The sequence below is a fragment of the Vulpes vulpes genome, chromosome 2 (genome assembly GCF_048418805.1).
Source record: "Vulpes vulpes isolate BD-2025 chromosome 2, VulVul3, whole genome shotgun sequence".
Classification (NCBI taxonomy): Eukaryota; Metazoa; Chordata; class Mammalia; order Carnivora; family Canidae; genus Vulpes; species Vulpes vulpes.
This window is the reverse complement of record NC_132781.1, coordinates 76,268,645-76,282,550: the sequence shown is the minus strand read 5'-3', so window position 1 is coordinate 76,282,550 and position 13,906 is coordinate 76,268,645.

The following is a 13,906-nucleotide window of genomic DNA, read 5'->3' as shown; positions in this document are numbered from 1 at the left end:
CAGAAATGGAAGTCAGTCCTCAAAATGATATGGAATTCCAAAGGTGCCAGAATAGCCAAACAATCTTGAAACAGAAGTACAAAGCTGAAGCACTCACATCTCCCAACTTCAAAACTTACTATAAAGATACAGTAATCAAAACAGTGTGGTATTGGCATAAGGATAGCCATATAGGCCAATGGGATAGAATTGAGAGTTCAGAAATAAATCTAAACATCTATTTTTGGGATCCCTGGGTGGCACAGCGGTTTGGCGCCTGCCTTTGGCCCAGGGCGCGATCCTGGAGACCCGGGATCGAATCCCACGTCGGACTCCCAGTGCATGGAGCCTGCTTCTCCCTCTGCCTGTGTCTCTGCCTCTCTCTCTCTATGTGTGTGACTATCATAAACAAATAAAAATTTAAAAAAACATCTATTTTTGACAAGGGTGCCAAATTCATTCAAAGAGGAAAAATAATCTCTTCAACAAATGGTACTAGAACAACTGGATATGCCCAAGTAGAGGAATGAAGCCCCTATCTTACACCATACACAAAAATCAACTTAAAATGAATTAAAGACTTAAATGTGAGACCTGACACCATAAAATTCCTAGAAGAAAATAGAGGGGTAAATCTTCAGGACCTTGGATTTGGCAATGGATTCTTATCATAACAAAAGCATGAGCAACAAAAGAAAAAAACAGATTGGACTTCATCAAAATTGCTTTTGTATCAAAGGACATTATTACAAAAGTAAAAAACAAACCTACCGAGTGGGAGAAAATATTTGCAAGTCATGTGCCTGATAAGAGCTTAATAACCAGAGTATGTAAATAATTCCTACAACTCAGTATCAAAAAGACAAACAACCCAATTCAAAAATGACTCAAATAGACATTTCTCCAAAGAAGGTATAGAATATACACAAGAAAAGATACTCAGCATCATTAGTCACAGGAAATACAAGATAAAACCATAATGAGATACCTCTTCAGACCTACTAGGATGGCTTTAAAAACAAAAATAAAAACAGAAAAAGACAAGTACTATCCAAGATGCAGAGGATTGGAGCTCTTATATGTTGTTGGTGGGAATGTAAACTGGTACAGTCACTACAGAAAATAATTTCACATTTCCTCCAAAAGCTAAACACCGAATTACCAAATGACCCAGCAATTTCACTCCTAAGTATATACTCAAGGGGCTTGAATAGTTGTTTGCACACCAGCAATTTCACTCCTAAGTATATACTCAAGGGGCTTGAATAGTTGTTTGCACACCAACATTCATTGTAGCATTATTCACAACAGCCAAAAGATGGAAACAACCCCAATATCCATAAACATGAATGGAGACACTAAATGTGGTCTATCCCTACAGTGGAATATTTGTCTGTTGCAAAAATCAGTGATGTTCTGATACATGCCACAACATAGATGAATGTTGAAAATGTGCTAAGTGAAATATCAGACACAGAAGAACAAATATTGCATGATTCTACTTACATAAAGTATATAGAATAGGCAAATCAAGAAACAGAAAGTAGGTAGGAGGTTACCAGGGACTGGAAGAAGGCAAAAATGGGGGGTTGTTGCTGAATGGTTTACAGAGTTTCTGTTTGGGATGAAGAAAAAGATTTGAAATAGATGGTAGTCATGGCTGCACAGCATTGTGCATATAATTAATACCACTGAATTGTATGTTTACAGTATGATCAAAAAGGTAAATTTAATGTTATATATATTTTACCACCATGAGAAGTAATAATAATGTAATATGCTAAAAGTCACTGAATTGTACACTTTGAATGAATTGTATGGTATGTAAATTATATCTCAATAAAGCTGTTAAAAAGGACTACATTTAATTTACTAGAAGTCTACTAGAAGAAAACATGAGTGAATTTTTTTAATAAACTGAGATTGGGAAAAACTGCTACCTATCACTTAAACTGAAAAATAATAAAGAAAAAAGTGATTAACTACGTAAATATAAGATGACTTTGCATGAAAAAATACTATAAAGAATCAAACAACAAATGACAAACCTGGAAAACACGCAAACATACTAATATTTTTCATAAATGGAGTTCTCTTTAACTTGAGGGGTTAAAAACACCAACAATACAGGGGCACCTGGGTAGCTCAGTTGGTTAAGCATCCAACTCTTGGTTTCAGCTCAGGTCATAATCTTAGGATCATGGGATCGAGCTCCACATCCCACTCCATGCTCAGTGTAGAGTCTGCTTAAGTTTCTCTCCCTCTCTCTCTTCCTCTGCTCCTCCCTGCTGCGCTCTCTCTCTGAAATATATAAATAAATCTTTTTTAGGGATCCCTGGGTGGCGCAGCGGTTTGGCGCCTGTCTTTGGCCCAGGGCGCGATCCTGAAGACCCGGGATCGAATCCCAGGTCGGGCTCCCGGTGTGTGGAGCCTGCTTCTCCCTCTGCCTGTGTCTCTGCCTCTCTCTCTCTCTCTCTCTCTCTCTCTCTCTCTCTGTGACTATCATAAGTAAATAAAAATTAAAAAAATAAAAAAATAAACTCGCCTTTTAAAAAATAAGCATGCATCATGAGCAACAAGCATCTGAGCTTTCAAGAGTCATCTATAAATGCTATTCTTTATTGAAAAGAATGTAGATTGCTTAAAGAAATTACTGATTCTAGGCCTGCGGCAGAAAATGCACAAGATGAAAATGGGACATCCCCAGATACCAGGAAGAAAGGAAGCTATCAAAGTTGATTGGTATCCGTCAAAAGACACAGGAGCCAATTTGAAGTAGCTCTCATGCCTAAGATGGAGAAATCCAAGCATAACAAAGAAAATATCTTATAGAATGAAACACAGCAAATATACATAAGTCCATGAATTTCATAATACTAAAAATCTCATTTATCATCACTGGAACATCTAAAAATTGATAAATAAAATAAAGATTCAAGCATGTATTCTGTAGGAACTCTATTCCAGAGAAGATTTAAAGAAGAATTCCAAATAACAAATGCAGTAGGAATGATAAAACTAGAAAGTTGTCATTTGGCAATTTCTAATGAAATAATGGATTTAAGCAACAATTGTCAGCAAATGCTAAAACCATTAGGGGGAAATTTATGGGGAACTTTATAATGGAAGGACCAGGCTAACACTACTTGAACCCAAGCAATCTTAGTATCACTAAAAGCAGGTCAGCCAGCTTGAAGTGCTCATGAGGTGATGAAGTAAGCACACAGCACCACCAATGAAGGAGTCTTACCTAAAAAATGAACCTGACCCTAATTAATCTTTTAGGTCTAACCATTGAGTTTCAGGAAATGTGGAGAATGAAGGAATAAGCTAAATGACACCCAAATACAGAATGCGAAATTCTACAGCACCAGTGATTCTGTTTCTCTAACAAATAATTTTTTTTAAAAGCATGGAGGGTGGGGAGGAGCACTGTTTATTATTATCTTATTTCTTAAAAGAGACTGCAAAGCATCCAAATACTATATGTGGCCTGGTTTTGACCCTGATTTAAATATGCCAAATATAAAAAGACAGTTTTGAAACAGGGAAATATGAATTTGTAGAGTATTAGATATTAAGGAGTGAGTTATTAATTTTGTTAAGTGTGATAAGGATGTGGCGGGTATGTTTTATTAAAAACATAAATTAGATAAGATAGATTCTGGGATATTTGTTGGTAACATGTCATTAAGTATGGATTAATTTTCAAATACTCCAGGGAGAAAAAAAAACAGAATAAAAAAATAGGTTTGGCACAGTCATTATCAAGAATGAATGATGAATCCATGAGAGTTAATTATACCAGTCTCTACTTTTGTGTACCTTTTTAATTTTTCATAATAAAACATTTAAAAATACCTGCATCTATCATCCTGAAACAAAAGTTGAAGATCCTTTTGAAATACCATTGTCCTATAAAAGAAGCCAGAGTTCCTTGAGAAGGGCTGGGCAGGGAAAATACTTGATAAGACCAGAACATCTTGTTGTGCTAAAGGATAAGGAAGCACTCAAAAAAAAAAAAAAAAAAAAAAAAAAGCACAGATGAGGGAAAAAGACTCAGGAGACAACTTGAAATAGCTCCCAATGGCCAGAGCTGGAACAGTTTGAGCAAAACTAATAATGGAAGTATTGGAACACAACCCAAAGAATAAATACCAAGAAAAAAAAAAGAATAAAGTAAATATGAGCACATACTGATAAAAATGAATGAGTGAGGGGAGAAGGGACAACTCTTCCTTTCAGTATAATTCCACATAATAAAAGCAGAAGGAATGAGGAAAACTAATAAATGTAGAAAAATGAGAGAAATAAAAAATCACCATTAAAACACCTCACAGTAAAAACAAACAAACAAACAAACAAACAAACAAAAAGAAAACAAAAACAAAACTCTGACAGTAATAATTGCTACAGGTAGGATCAACAGATGGATGCCAAAATTAGTGAGTTAAAGTTTAAAAAGAAATACGATGTTTTCATACCCTCAGAGTGTTTCCCTTAAAATATTTGTTGACTAAAAAAGGGGGAAAAGTAGTAACTTTACAGTGGCAGATACCTGATAGACACTCCCTTAACCAGGGGATCAAGGTGAACATCACCAGCAGTAATGGGATGTACCAAATTGTGTACCCCCTGACATTATGCACAGAGAAAGGCACATAACCTCTGCAGTATTCTTATCCAAAATCCATAACCTTATTCTAATCACGAGAAAACATTAGACAAATCCAAACACTCTTCAAAAATGTCAAGGTCACGAAAGATAAGGAAAGACTGAGTCTATTTGTTTGCTAGGGCTGCCATGACCAAGTACCACAAACTGAGGGAGGCAACAGAAATCTATCATCCCATAGTTCTGGAGGTTAGAACTTGGATGTCAAGGTGTTAGCAGGGTGGGCTCCTTCTGAGGGCTGTGAGGGAAGGATCTGTTCCAGCCTTCTCTCCTTGGGTTGTAGATGGCCACCTTTTCTTGTCTCCCTATCATCTTGCTTCTGTACACATCTGGGCCCACTTTTCCTCTTTTCATGCAAACAACAGTCATCATATTGGATTAAGGCCTAATCTAATGATCCCATTTTAACTTGATTACCTCTAAAAAGACTCTACCTCCAAATAAAGTCACATTCCGAGGTGATGGGATTTAGGGCTTCAACAAATGAATTTGGGGTACAAATGGAGACACAAATTCAACCCATGATAACTGACAAACAGATGGAGAAGGCTTAAAGGGATATGACAACTCAAAGCTTTGTAGGATCTTAGAATATCTTTTAGAACAGAGAAGGGCTATTGGTGGGAAAACTGGTAAAATCTGAATAAGATCTATAATTCAGTTAGTCATATTATACTAAGGTTAATTTCTTAGTTTTCATAATTGTGCTATGATTGTGTGAGAGGTGAGCATCGGGGGAAGCCAGACGAAGTATGGAGCTCCCTGTACTATTTTGCATTTACTTAGAAAGTCTAATTTTTTTCCAAAATAAATTTTTTAAGTTCTATATGAGTTGATTTCTATGAAGTAGCTAAAAGATGACAAGGCTATCATGTACAGACAGCATCAAATGTGGAAAAATGGTGTCTCACTCCCTGAAATCAAGTTACTTAGTTATCTAGTTGAGTTGAAAATGGAAATGCCAGGGATGCCTGGGTGGCTTAGGGGTTGACCATCTGCCTTTGGCTCAGGTCGTGATCCTGGAGTCCCAGGATCGAGTCCCACAGCAGGCTTTCCTGCATGGAGCCTGCTTCTCCCTCTGCCTGTGTCTCTGCCTCTCTCTCTCTCTCCCTCTCTGTGTCTCTCGTGAATAAATAAATTTTTTAAAATTAAAAAAAAGAAAATGGAAATGCCCTCTAGTTGGGTATACCTTTTAATCAAAGCAGGCAGTTCAAATGATGATATGCTGGGGAAATCTCAAATATCCCATGCCAAGTCTTACGTTGCCCTTTCCAACTAATAAAAACCGATCCATATAACTCACATGCTTGCTTCTCAGGTAAAGAGTTCAGACTGTGGTTAACAAAAGTGACCACTTCCTACTTGGAGTGATGTCTTTATAGAGAGAATAAAGATAGTATCTTACTCACTTTTGGAATATACACAGGAGGCCTTTAAGATATATGTATTTATTTTCTTGACGTGTAATCCTTATAAAGGCAGTCTGATTCCTTAAGTACTTATTGAAAACCTCATCATATTAGTATAATTTTATCTCTTCTTTCTCCCCTTTGCCTTTTCTGTGTTCTCTTTTCCAACTCTTTTTTAGTCTAATTACTCTGCAAGCCAAAAGGTCTTATTTCTCTATATTCTGTTCTTAAATATGTTTTCTTGTACTCCTCTTTAGCCACTGTAAGCAGTTTGAAACTCCCAGAACCTGGTTGCCAAGACCAGCAGAGTCACCCAGACAGGCATTCAGTTTGCACAGTACACAAGAGCACCACATCTAAAGGGGAATTTTGGATCACCCAGCTGAGTTCTGGCACAGTGGGGGAGAGCTCCCTCCTCCATAAACCCTCATTTGTACTCATGGAGATTACCTAACACACACTCTACTCTTGACTACCTTCTGAGCATCAGTTGGCAATAGCTATTTTCACAATAATGTTTTATAACAAACAATTGTATAACAATTTATAACAATTTTATAACAAACAATTTTTTATATAAATTGAAATGGCTTAAAACAACAAGTATTCTGCTCTTGTTCATACATCTCTAGGTTTACAGAAATAAGGCTGATGGAGGCTAGGATTGTCTGAACCAGGCCAAGGTGGCCTCCAAGATTCAAATTGAGTTCAGGTTTATTCCACATCCCTCTTCTTCCTTGGGCCAGTGACTACCCAAAACTTTTTCTTCTTATGGTCAAAGACAGGAAATTTTGAATATTTTTTTAAAAAGGCAGGTCCAATAGTGCGAGCACATTTCAAAGTTCTGCTCATATAATATCCACTAGCAAAGCAAGTCACCAGACCAAGTCCAAAGTCAAAGTGCAGGAAAATATACTCCACTCACCATGAGATCATATCAAGAATGTAAATGTGTAAGAGGAATGCAAAGTGGTTATAGAGACCAATACCCCAATCGAACAAACCGCTCATGCTGCTTTTCCTGCTCACCTTCTTCCCTTAGAAGCCTGAGCCATTCTGGCTTTGTTTCCTCATCTAGCTGGATATTGGAAGGATGGATGGTAGCACAGTATGCCTTCTGCCTGCCTGGGCTCTGGAAATCTCTCTTGGGGGAAGTTATTCAGGTTGTACAATAATATACTACCTAAATTCTTTTCAATTTTTTTTTTTAGAGAGAGAGTGCACAAAAGCAGGGAGTGGGATGAGCAGAGGGAGAGGCAGCGAGAGAATCTCAAGGAAGCTCCATGCTCATCACAGAGAGATCATGATCTGAGCTGAAATCAAGAGTCGGATGTTTAACCAACTGAGCCACCCAGGTGCCCCATATACTACTTAAATTTTAATTTAAAAAAATAAAAATAAAAAATAAATTTTAATTTTTTTATTTAGAAAGATCTAAAGGTGTGCTTTATTAATGAAGCTCATATCAAGGCATTGCATGGGTGAGAAAGCGATGGCCTCACAGGGTGTATATGACCAATGGTCATCAGTTTGCATTCCAAGGTCCTTGAAGACATGATAAAAGCTATTAATCTTTGTGTTCCTCGTGACACATAATAAAGTGTCTGCCCTCACAGATGTTTTATAAATATAAAAGTAAGATTTTATTTGGAAAACCAGATTTTTTTTTAACAAGGAGACCTAAAAGTTAAAGGTATTTATTTGATTCATTGTTGTCATACTTCCCATTTGCAAATGACACACATTTTTTTTTTTATCCTTAAGCAAGTAGCAAATAAGTCTATGATCCTTACCCTTGAAGGTTGTTTGTGGGAGAAACTTGGAAACTTTGAGTTCTTGAGTAATTGGAGCCAAGTCCTGATAAAAAAGAACTGATAGACATTTTGCCACTTGTTTCTACAACCTCTGAGAGTAGCTTATTAATGATATGAAAGCAGCCACTTTTCTCTTCTTGGGAAAGTCTGAGCCAGGAAATTATTTATCAACATAATTATTTTCCAAAAATTATATGTAAGGGTGCTTAAAGAGACACATTTTTAATCTTATGTAATATTTTAATCACCTAATTCTCTATTTTAAAAAATCTTATTAAAAGAAAACATCAGTAAGAATAATGACAATTGCCAGGGACTGGGAGACAGGGTGCCAGGGATTGGGGGAGAAAGTGCTAAGGAGTTATTGTCTAATGGATATAGAGTTTCAGTTTTGCAAGATGTAAAGTTTCGGAGATAGATGGTGGTGCTGGTTGCATATTAAGTATGAATGTGCTTAATACCACTGAACTGTACACTTAAAACAGTTAAGATGGTAAACTTTATATTATGTATATTTTTATCACATTTTTAAATATTGGGAAAAAATAAAACACTGAAAATGTTAAGAAAATGAGTAATCCACTGTGCTTTCAAAATTTTTCCTGCCCTTAAAAGAATACCAGATACTGTAAAAACCACAAACTGTCCTAATATATCACTGATAAGAATATTAAATCAGGTAAAAATACTTGCAGTTCTCCACCAATGCATATATTAACAGATCCATTTGTTTTACTGTCAAGAAAATATAAAACAAATTTTGTAGGCATCCACAAATTTCAGGAATGAATCTTTTATTTCAACCATGCTGATGGAAACGTATTCCAGCTGAGCTAACTTTTTACTAGTAGCTAGTCAAATACCAAGTTTTTGTATATTGTTCTTATATAACCATTCCAGGCTGGACAACTTCCTGTAGGCAACTGTTACTGAATTTCTGGTAATAGTTGTGCTTTCCTATTTCACGGCTTGACCATCCCTTTTTTTGCTTACTACCAATTTTAAATATTCTGCCCAAAAGACTGAAGATACTGTGAAAAAAATAGGTTATGAGCTTACTCAAGATTTTATATACATTTCTAAGGGGAAAACAGTCTTGGGGACTCATTTCATGCCTCTCTTTGGAAGTCCTTGATCTTCAAGGGACTTCATTAATGGTAAAACTTAATTATCTACACTCCCTGCCAGTAAATAATGTTAGTAACAACAGCCTTACCTTACCTTAAAAGCAGCTGTTTACCTCTAGCTACTTACACTGTACAGTGAAAGTGCTACTTACTAGAAGTTACTCATTGACTGTTGCTTAAATACATAACTGTTGCTTAAATACATTACTTAGTATATGTGAAAATAGATCTTTCCATTGAATTTAATCCATATAAATAATAAACAATTTAATAATGTCTTGTAATAAAGGAGGGATGTAAGTTTGAAGCAGTTGGAGAATTCAACATTAAATCTAATTTTTAGCAAAAATGAATATGGTCAAGCCCATGTATTCATTTATAGCTATCTTAATTTGCTTACACTTTTAGGGTACAGGTCTTGTCTTGCCAGTGGTCTTGCTCCTGAATTCCCCAAGTGCAGAGAAGAGAAAAATCCTATGTCCGGTGCTTGACCCAAGTATATTAGCAAAGTCATGCTTAGGATCATTAAATTCAACTTCAAGCAAAATTATGTATATTTTTGTCCATGGTGGCCAATTCTCAGAAGAGATTCAGAATTAGATGAGAGATGATCTCTGTACTTCTGAGAGAATCTCTCTGAATGTGTACAGGTAACTTAGTACCATGACTTCTATTGTAATATCACCCCACAATATGTACATTAAGGGGCACCTGGGTGGCTCAGTTGGTTAAGCATCTGCCTTCAGCTTGGGTCATAATCCTAGGGGTCCTGGGATAGAGCTCCACATCAGGTTTCCTGCTCAGCAGAGAGCCTGCTTCTCCCTGTCCCCTGCCCCCAGGTTGTACTTGCTCTGTCTCTCTAGTGTGCTTTCTCTCTCAAATAAATAAATAAAATCTTTTTTAAAACCATAATGTGTACATTGAATAAAGCAGCTGCATAAAAAAGCTCAAAACACGTGATTCTGCAAGCCAACCTTCACCTTCCTGGTATCTGTACATCTTACTGTATTACTTTCTATGTTGTTCAAATGTGCATCTGCTACCTAGCTAATATTCATTTTAGATATTTACTTCATTAATAGTGACACAGGTAGTTATCATTCTCATTTAGTGGCTCCCTGACTTCCTTCTATAAAGCTGCAAAGAAATGAAAAGTACTATCATCTGATATTTACATCTGTTTCTAATAAAGCCTAAAACAAACACCAATTACTATGTGCATAATAGGGAGACATTATTCTGTCATCTTGACACTTCTAAAGCCATTTATAAAGAAAGAATGAATGTGGAAGGTGGAGCACTGTGATTCTTTGTTCCAAAAAATTTTCCTTGGTTTTCTTTGTATTCATACTAATGATCTGACATCTCTAAGAAACTAATTGTTCTTCCTTCCTTAGACAGAAATGTGCATAATTGAATTATGAGAAAACAGTGCTAAGAGAAAGAAAAGATAAAAATCCAAGTAACTGACATAACAAAAGTCCCCAAGTTAGGAATAAGGAAAAAATGAAATTGTATAGATTCATATGATTCCTTCAAACATATAAAGACCTCTTGGCCTCGTACTCAATAAAATCAATCAGATTTAAATTAAAGGACAGTTGGACTGCAGTATTAGCGGGTTATGTGAAAGTCCATTTCTGTGAGCCCTATGGTTTCTCACTAAACAAAATCCACAAAATCAGTTGTGCTATCTACCCATTGGTGCTTCATCTAGCAGAGCCCTGGAGACAGCTGGACACGTCTATTCTTCCTCCCTCAGGACTTTCAAGCAGAGGAAAAGAGATTCCCTTTCTGCCTCCATAAGGTGGGAAATGAGTGCTGGTTACTCTAAGTGCTCTGAGTTCATTAAGAATCCACAAGCTTGGGGATCCTTGGGTGGCTCAGCGGTTTAGCGCCTGCCTTTGGCCCAGGGTGTAATCCTGGAGTCCTGGGATCAAGTCCCACATCGGGCTCCCTGCATGGAGCCTGTTTCTCCCTCTGCCTATGTCTCTGCCCGCCCCCTCTCTCTCTCATGAATAAATAAACAAAATCTTAAAAAAAAAAAAAAAAGAATCCACAAGCTTCACACCTCTGCTTTATTGGAGCAAGGTATCAAGAGAAATTTCTCTGAGGAAGCAATTAACTTCAGTAATCCTGCCAGTGTTGTCATCAATATTCATTCCTCTGGGCTGTTTGAAAGAAACTTCTCCCTCCTTCCCTTTCCTTTTTAGCAGCAGAAAAATTATTTCATGATATCCAACCATGAGATTGCCTCATATATGATGTATGTTAATATATATAGCCTTCTGTCTATGAAAAGGAAGCAGGATCTTAGAGCCTGCATGACTATCATACATTTTTTGAGAACATCAATTGACCCAATTGAATCTTCTAAATCACCCTGCATGTCATAACAGCTATCAGTTATTGAATGCTTACTATGTGCCAAGCACTATGCCAAGTGCTTTACAAGAAATATCTCAGCAATCGGAGAAGGACAAACATTATATGTTCTCATTCACTTGGGGAATATAAATAATAGTGAAAGGGAATAGAAGGGAAGGGAGAAGAAATGTGTGGGAAATATCAGAAAGGGAGACAGAACATGAAGACTCCTAACTCTGGGAAACAAACTAGGGGTGGTGGAAGGGGAGGTGGGCGGGGGTGGGAGTGAATGGGTGACGGGCACTGAGGGGGGCACTTGACTGGATGAGCACTGGGTGTTATTCTGTATGTTGGCAAATTGAACACCAATAAAAAATAAATTTATTATTTAAAAAAAAAAGAAATATCTCAGCAAATTGCATGAGACTCCCAAAAGATGGGGATTATTGGGCAGCCCCGAGTGGCTCAGCCGTTTAGCACAGCCTTCAGCCCAGGGCCTGATCCTGGAGACATGGGATCGAGTCCCATGTCAGGCTCCCTGCATGAAGCCTGCTTCTCCCTCTGCCTGTGTCTCTACCTCTCTGTCTTTCTCTCTGTCTTTCATGAATAAATAAATAAAATCTTAAAAAAAAAAAGACAGGGATTATTATGATGAATTTACAGATGAGGAAACTAAGGCTCGAAAGAGTTAATTAAGTGACGTACCCTGTGGTTATTGAACCAGGTAAGACCAGACTTGAACCCAGTTCTGCATGACCCAGTGATGACATATTTCACCATTTTATGTTGCAGAGGACTTTAGTGACATAAAGAAGTATTCATTAAAATACTACTATGTGCTTACTCTCTGTCCTCTGGCTAAATAATTAATCTGTCCCTTCATTTTCTAGTCTTTAAAGTGAGGATAATAAAGATTCTTACTTCACAGGATCGTTGTGAAGACTAAATTAGTTATGACATGTAGTGTGCTTAGAATAGTATATAGAACATAATAAGTGCATTGGTATGAGTTTCAGGAACTGGGGATATATTTGGTTCACAACCAAACAGATAAAAAGTACTTCCCTTCATAAAGCTTCATTCCAGAGAAAGAGAAAGAGCAAGTAAACCAATAACATATCTGTCAGGACGTAATGTCAGTATTCCAGGGTGTAATAAGAACCATGGAAAGAAAAATGAAGCAAAAATGGAAGATAAAGAATGCTAGGTTGGGACACTATTTTATTTTATTATTTTATTTATTTTACTTATCTTTTTAAAGTAATCTCTACATCCAATGTGGGGCTTGAATTCACAACCCCAAGATTAAGAGTCACATGCTCTACTGACTGAGCCAGCTAGGCACATCCTATAACATTATTTCAAATAGGGTTATCATGGAAACCCTCACTTAGGTAATATTTGAGCAAAGACTTGAAAAGGATGCAGCAGTAAGCCATGCAGATATTTAATGGAAAATTATCCCAAACATAGGAAAAGGCATACCCAAAGGTCCAGTTTACTTGGACTTTTCATGGAACAACAAGGAGGTCTGAGGAACTAGACTAAAGTGATCAAGCAGGGTAGTGGAAGATGAAATCTTGGTGGGTGGAGAAAGGAGCCTTGTAGGTCATTGTATGAACTTTGCTTTTTACTCTGGAGCTCCTGGATGAATCTGGGCAGAGGGTAACATAATTTGAGTCATGTTTTAAAAAGAATCACTCTGGAGGCTGTGTTAAGAATGGACTATCAGGAGATAAGAGTAGAAACAGAGCAGAGGAGGCTGTAAGAGACTATTTGGGCAGCAGCAATTCAGGAGAGACATGATACTGGCAATAATAAAGGAAAGAGAAGACATGGAGATGTTGAAAAGTGGTCAGATTCTGGATGTACTCTGAAGGTAGAGCCAATAAGAATTCTTGAAAGATTGGATATGGAATATAAGAGAAAGAGAAGAGAGAGATACCATTAACCCAAATAGACAAAACCAAGGGAGAAGCTGTGTTTAGAAACTTTATACACATCATTTTAAATACTTCCAACTTCTCTTCCTCTTCTAAGTGTTAGGCAGTGACCAATTCTGTGCAGGCATCACCAGCTTCTCTCAACAGCAATATAGCCACACCTTTTCTCTTTCACTCCCTGCCTATAGCATGGCATACCTGCAGAAACCAGCCCTCCACTGCCACAGGCAACTGGAAGCATGTAGCTCAGTCTTGACCAATGGGAGACAGGAAGTGATGGATACATGCTTTCCTCTTTCTCCTTCATTCCAATGAAGAATTCTTCAAGATATTCCATTAGGCTTCGCAGAAGGTAACCATAAGATCGTTCAAAGTTGCCCATGGCATAGGTCACCTCAATAATGTACAGTTGTACTGTTTTTTCTTCCTTCTCTATTTTATTTCCCCTGTGCCCTCATTCTGTTCCCTGAACTCATAATCTCAAATAAACTACAAGCATGTAAGCCCTCCTTTTGGGCTCTGCTTTCAGGGGAACCTTGGGCACTAAACCTGGCTCTAGAAAGGAAACCTTCAATATGGGATTTTAGAGACT